The following is a 7,201-nucleotide window of genomic DNA, read 5'->3' on the forward strand; positions in this document are numbered from 1 at the left end:
CTAGAATGATGGCGGCATTCAAGAGAATCTGGAAGGTCTAAACCTTGTCTGTGGTATTCCGAGTAGGATTCAATGATTGAATGACTGTGACGAGCTCCTAACTCGCGATTGCAGGGCGTTAGTGACAGACGCAAAAGGATAGTAAATCCTATTTCAGTATGATCGAGAACCGACAGATGAATAGCCGTGCCGTGACAGGGTGCGTGAGCATATTATTCACTGAGAGGATAAGATGAAGCCATTGACAAGGGTGATGCCTCCAGACGATTAGCCGTGCCGTGACAGGGCATTGGATCATTTTCCCGAGAGATGACCGAAAGTAGCCATTGACAGTGGTGATGTATCACATAAAGCCAGCCATGGAAAGGAGTAAGACTGATTGGATGAAGATAGCAGGAAAGCAGAGGTTCAGAGGAACGAAAAGCATCTCCATTCGCTTATCTGAAATTCCTACCGATGAATTACATAAGTATCTCTATCCCTATTTTATTATATAATATTCGAAAACACCATTATCACTTTATATCTGCCTGACTGAGATTTACAAGGTGACCATAGCTTGCTTCATACCAACAATCTCCGTGGGATTCGACCCTTACTCACGTAAGGTATTACTTGGACGACCCAGTGCACTTGCTGGTTAGTTGTATCGAAGTTGTGACAATCATGAATTAAGATCAGAGCACCAAGCTTTGGAGCCATTACCAGGATTTGTTCGAGTCTGGAGATCACAATTTCGTGCACCAAGTTTTTGGCGCCGTTGCCGGGGATTGTTCGAGTTTGGACAACTAACGGTTCATCTTGTTGCTCAGATTAGGTAATTTTCTTTTTGTTTTCTTTTCAAAAAAATTTTTCAAAAACCTTTCAAAAATTCCTCACTTGTTTTCGAAAAAAAAAAATTTTACTAAAAATAATGTTTTCAAATATAAATTATTCTATGGCTTCAAAATTTTTAAGAATGAATTCTAGTGTTTCATGAAGCATGTTGAAGCCTATCTGGCTGTAAAGCCATACCCAAACTGCTTTGGGATTGGCTAATCACTTCAGTGGAGTCATGCCCAATCCTTCTGGATAGGGTATGTCAGGCTTGTCATGTCTGAATTACACTCATATTTTTATTAAAGCTTGGCTGGCTATTAAGCCATGCCTGACCCTTTGATTGGAGCTTTAAGACTAACATGGCAAGATTCCTGGAATTCATATTAAAAATTTTGAAATCCTTATTTTTATTTTTCACAATAATTTTCGAAAAAAAAAATAATAAATAAAAATACAAAAAAATTATAAAATCATAAAAATCAAAAATATTTTTGTGTTTCTTGTTTGAGTCTTGAGTCATGTTATAAGTTTGGTGTCAATTGCATATGCATCTTGCATTTTTTCGAAAATATCATGCATTCATAGTGTTCTTCATGATCTTCAAGTTGTTCTTGGTAAGTCTTCTTGTTTGATCTTGATGATTTTTTGTTTTGTGTCTTTTCATGTTTATCATATGCATTATTGAATTCTTAGTGCGTAAGCATTAAAGAATTCTAAGTTTGGTGTCTTGCATGTTTTCTTTGCATTAAAAATTTTTCAAAATTGTGTCTATGATGTTCATCTTGACATTCAAAGTGTTCTTGGTGTTCATCTTGACATTCATAGCATTCTTGCATGCATCACATGTTTTGATCTAAAAATTTCATGCATTGCATAATTTTCACGTTTTCATAAAAATTCAAAAAAAATCAAAAAAATATCTTCCCCTTTTTCTCTCATCAAATTCGAAAATTTGAGTTGACTTTTTCAAAAATTTTTAAAATCAAGTTGTTTCTTATGAGTCAAATCAAATTTTCAATTTGAAAATCTTATCTTTTTCAAAATCTTTTTCAAAATTCATGATTATTTTCGAAAATTCCAAAAAAATAATTTTCAAAAACCTTTTTCTTATTTTATATCATAATTTTCGAAAATAACATAATCAATTAAAGTTTTGATTCAAAAATTTGAAGTTTGTTACTTGCTTGTTAAGAAAGATTCAAACTTTAAGTTCTAGAATCATATCTTGTGATTTCTTATGAATCAAGTCATTAATTGTGATTTTAAAAATCAAATCTTTTTCAAAAACTAATTTCTATCATATCTTTTCAAAAAAAAAATATCTTCTTATCTTATCTTTTTCAAAATTTGATTTCAAAATATCTTCTCTAACTTCCCAACTTCTTATCTTTTCAAATTTGTTTCAACTAACTAACTAACTTTTTGTTTGTTTATTAACTTTTTCAAAACTACCTAACTAACTCTCTCTCTCTAATTTTCGAAAATATCTTCCCTCTTTTTCAAAAATTTCTTTTTTATTAACTAATTATTTTTATTTTTTATTTATAAAAAAAAAAATTTTTTTCGAAAAAAATACTAACCTTTTTCAAAAACTATTTTCAAAAATCACTAACTCTTTTTCAAAAATTGTTTTTGAAAATTCACTTCCCCCTCTCATCTTCTTCTATTTGTTTATTGATATACTAACATCTTTCCATCAACTCTCCAAAAATCCGAACCCCCTCTCTCTTTGAGTTCAGATTTTCTTCCCTTCTTTTCTTCTACTAACACAAGGATCCCTATACCGTGGTGTAAAGGATCCATATTATTATTACTATTTTTTCTGTGCCATCTTCTTTGTCATATGAGCAGGAGCAAGGACAAAAACATTCTTGTTAAAGCAGATCCAGAACCTGAAAGGACTCTGAAGAAAAAAATTAAGAGAAGCTAAAATACAACAATCCAGAGATAACCTTTCAGAAATTTTCGAACACGAAAAGGAGATGGCAGCCGAAAATAATAATAATATAAGGAAGATGCTTGGTGACTTCACTGCACCTAATTCCAATTTACATGGAAGAAGCATCTCCATTCCTGCCATTGGAGCAAACAACTTTGAGCTGAAACCTCAATTAGTTTCTCTGATGCAGCAAAACTGCAAGTTTCATGGACTTCCATCTGAAGATCTCTTTCAGTTCTTAACTGAATTCTTGCAGATATGTGATACTGTTAAGACTAATGGAGTAAATCCTGAAGTCTACAGGCTCATGCTTTTCCCTTTTGCTGTAAGAGACAGAGCTAGATTATGGTTGGATTCTCAACCCAAAGACAGCCTGAACTCTTGGGATAAGCTGGTCACGACTTTCTTAGCCAAGTACTTTCCTCCTCAATAGCTGAGCAAGCTTAGAGCTGATGTTCAAACCTTCAGGCAGAAAGAAGGTGAATCCCTCTATGAAGCTTGGGAAAGATACAAACAGTTGACCAAAAAGTGTCCTTCTGACATGCTTTCAGAATGGACCATCCTGGATATATTCTATGATGGTTTATCTGAGCTATCAAAGATGTCACTGGACACTTCTGCAGGTGGATCCATTCACCTAAAGAAAATGCCTGCAGAAGCTCAAGAACTCATTGACATGGTTGCTAATAACCAGTTCATGTACACTTCTGAAAGGAATCCTGTGAGTAATGGGACGCCTATGAAGAAGGGAGTTCTTGAAGTTGATACTCTGAATGCCATATTGGCTCAGAATAAAATATTGACTCAGCAAGTCAATATGATTTCTCAGAGTCTGAATGGAATGCAAGCTGCATCCAACAGTACTCAAGAGGCTTCTCCTGAAGAAGAAGCTTATGATCCTGAGAACCCTGCAATAGCAGAGGTGAACTACTTAGGTGAACCTTATGGAAACACCTATAACTCATCATGGAGAAATCATCCAAATTTCTCATGGAAGGATCAAAAGCCTCAACAAGGCTTTAACAATGGTGGAAGAAACAGGTTTAACAACAGCAAGCCTTTTCCATCATCAACTCAGCAACAGACAGAGAACTCTGACCAAAATGCTTCTAATTTAGCAAATCTAGTCTCTGATCTATCTAAAGCCACTGTAAGTTTCATGAATGAAACAAGGTCTTCCATTAGAAATCTGGAAGCACAAGTGGGCCAGCTGAGTAAAAGGATCACTGAAATCCCTCCTAGTACTCTCCCAAGCAATACAGAAGAGAATCCAAAAGGAGAGTGCAAGGCCATTGACATAAGCGCCGTGGCCGAACCTATGAGGAGAGGAGAGGACGTGAATTCCAAGGAGGAAGACCTCCTGGGACGTCCAGTGGTCAATAAGGAGCTTCCCTCTGAGGAACCAAAGGACTCTGGGGCCCATCTAGAGACCATAGAGATCCCATTGAACCTCCTTATACCCTTCATGAGCTCTGATGAGTATTCCTCTTCTGAAGAGAATGAGGATGTTACTGAAGAGCAAACTGCCAAGTTTCTTGGTGCAATCATGAAGTTAAATGCCAAATTATTTGGCATTGATACTTGGGAAGTTGAACCTCCCTTGTTCATCAATGAACTAAGTGATCTGGATCAACTGACATTGCCTCAGAAGAGACAGGATCCTGGAAAGTTCATAATACCCTGTACCATAGGCACCATGATCTTTAAGGCTCTGTGTGACCTTGGTTCAGGAATAAACCTCATGCCCCTATCTGTAATAGAGAAACTGAGAATCTATGGGGTGCAAGCTGCTAAAATCTCATTAGAGATGGCAGACAGCTCAAGAAAACAGGCTTATGGACAAGTAGAGGACGTGTTAGTAAAGGTTGAAGGCCTTTACATCCCTGCTGATTTCATAGTCCTGGATACTGGAAAGGAAGAGGATGAATCTATCATCCTAGGAAGACCTTTCCTGGCCACAGCAAGAGCTGTGATTGATGTTGACAGAGGTGAAATATTCCTTCAATGGAATGAGAACTCCCTTGTGTTTAAAACTCAAGGATCTCCCTCTGCAACCATGGAGAGGAAGCAGAAAAAGCTTCTCTCCAAGCAGAGTCAACCAGAGCCCCCACAGTCAAACTCTAAGTTTGGTGTTGGGAGGCCACAACCAAACTCTAAGTTTGGTGTTGAACTCCCATATCCAAAAATAAAATAAAAGAGTCTGTAGTGGTTCTCCAAAAATACGCCAGAGATGGCGACCTCCCCACACTTAAAATAAAGCATCGTCCTCGATGCTCACTCAATCTAGGTTTGAAGGAGTGTCATCACTGAAAGGATGGGCTGCTGGATGATAAACCCCGATTTCGTGGTTTATCTTGTGCTCATTTTGGGAGATTTTATCAATAATTCTCACACTTATTCACAAGAAATGCATGGTTTTGTGTTCACTTCCCAATATTGCTCTATGATGAGAAACATGCTTGTTTACCTTGAATTTACCATATTTTAACCCTCTTCTATTGTCATTCGATGCCGTGATATCTTTGTTGAGTAATTTCAGGTGTTATAGGTTAGGATTGACTCAGAAGAGAGGGAGAAAGCATGTACAAAAGGGGAGGAACATGAAGAATTGAAGTATTGGAAGCAGCAGCATCGGCGCGTCCGCGCATTCCACGCGCTCGCGTGGGTGGGACTGGATAGAAGCGGCGCGCAAGGATGGACGCATCCGCGCAGATTGGGAGATTTCCATCGACGCACACGCGCAACTGGCGCGCACGCGTGGATCACAAAAGCATCGGCGCGCGCGCACGCATGGCGCGGATGCGTGGGAAGCTGCACGTGACCTCATTAAGAAAAATCGTGCCTGGCGATTTCTGAGGCCAAGAAGGCCCAATTTCAAGCTTTTTCTACATGGAAAAGACCCAAGAATGCTGAGGGAAAGGGAGAGGAGAGTCAATTTGGAAAAGGAGACATATTTTGAGAGTTTTTCTTGTTTCTTGGATGATTCTAGAGAGAGAAACCATTGTTCCTCTCTAGATCTAGTTTCCATTTTGATTTTTCCTTATTGATTTGTGAATTGGATTTTGTTGATTACAGTTTTAATTGTTCAATTTAGTTTCCTTGCTATAATCTCTCTTACATCTAGTGATAGTTTTATGATTCTTGTTAATTGTTATTCTACCCAATTCATGAATATTGTGAATCTTGTTTTGTTGATGTTACATTGATGATTTCTATGTTTAATCTTGTTGATTGTTTAATTGTATGTTGATCATTGTTAGTGGGTATTTGTAGAATTCAATTTAATTACTATTTTGAACATGTCTTTCATAAGCACTTACCAAGTGTTTGATGAATTGTTTACTTTGATTATGGAGTAGTTTTTCACACTCTTGGCCTAGGTCAAGGGAATTGGGTAAACTTGAGTCATTAGGTCTAATGGATTTGATGATTTGAGAGCCCTAGGTGGTCAATTTGATACTCATTGATGCCAACCCACTACTAATCTAATTAGTAGGTAGGTTGGGACTTATGGGTTGATGTGGCCAGGGCCATTTGACGTACTTCAAATTTAGGGGTAGATATCACGTACTTAAGACTTGGGAGTAGACTTAATAAGCTTGGTTCCTCATAATTGTCAAGATGAAGTGTTGGACAATGATTGTGACCCCAATTCCCATGCCTATCCAAGAGTTATTTTTAGCATTCATATTTGAAACCCGATTTCCAATTTCACGTATCTTAGTAGTAGTTATTCGTTTAGCTTAAGGTAGAATTGAGTAGAATATTGCTTGCTCATTGGAATTGCTTGGTTTTTGCTTGTGTAGTTGAATTCATTTGTTGCCATTTAAGATTACTTGTTTGTTAAGTTTTCCATTTACTTTTATGTTCATAACTCTCAACCCCGGATTTCTAACCAATGTCGAAGCACATGTTTGCCCATTCTTCGTGAGACGACCCGAGGTTTGAATACTTCGATTATTTCTATTGGGATTGAAATTATGACAACCAAATCCCTCTTCTAAATTTGACCCCAAGGCTTGTTGTTGGTAGGCTATACTCACAACGAGGTGATATTAAAGAGAAAAATCTTACCAATACAACATCCCTTGGTCGCAAGAGTTAGTGTGTGTCAAATTTATGGCGCCGTTGCCGGGGAATGGTTGCAATGTATGCCTCGATGTTGGTTATGTGAATATGTGAATATTGTAGATAATTTGCTCTTTCAATACTTAGCTAGAGTTTAAATTTCTTTTGCATTTGTACTATGACTTTCAAGTTTGATGACTCGGTCTCAACCGAATTCTAGCTTAGCCAATTTTGATCCCGAGATTGAAAGAACTTTGTTACACACTAGGCAAGCTAGAAGGCGATTGGACTACACGCCTAGTACTTCGGCCTCTCTTGAGGAAAACACCGAATTACTAGTCACCGCCGAGGGTGACTTGGAGTCTGTTACTTCCT

At 37.5% G+C, this 7,201-nt stretch overlaps 1 non-coding gene across 1 annotated transcript; it reads right to left on the reverse strand.

Annotated features, from left to right (window-relative positions):
- Window positions 1-3,197: 3,197 nt before the first annotated feature.
- Window positions 3,198-3,305, reverse strand: LOC148553517 (small nucleolar RNA R71). The gene has a single exon (XR_015893595.1). It is a non-coding gene; the product is annotated as a small nucleolar RNA R71 (small nucleolar RNA).
- Window positions 3,306-7,201: the final 3,896 nt, after the last annotated feature.

Source organism: Arachis ipaensis, chromosome B7 (genome assembly GCF_059453495.1).
Source record: "Arachis ipaensis isolate K30076 ecotype BB chromosome B7, ASM5945349v1, whole genome shotgun sequence".
Classification (NCBI taxonomy): domain Eukaryota; kingdom Viridiplantae; phylum Streptophyta; class Magnoliopsida; order Fabales; family Fabaceae; genus Arachis; species Arachis ipaensis.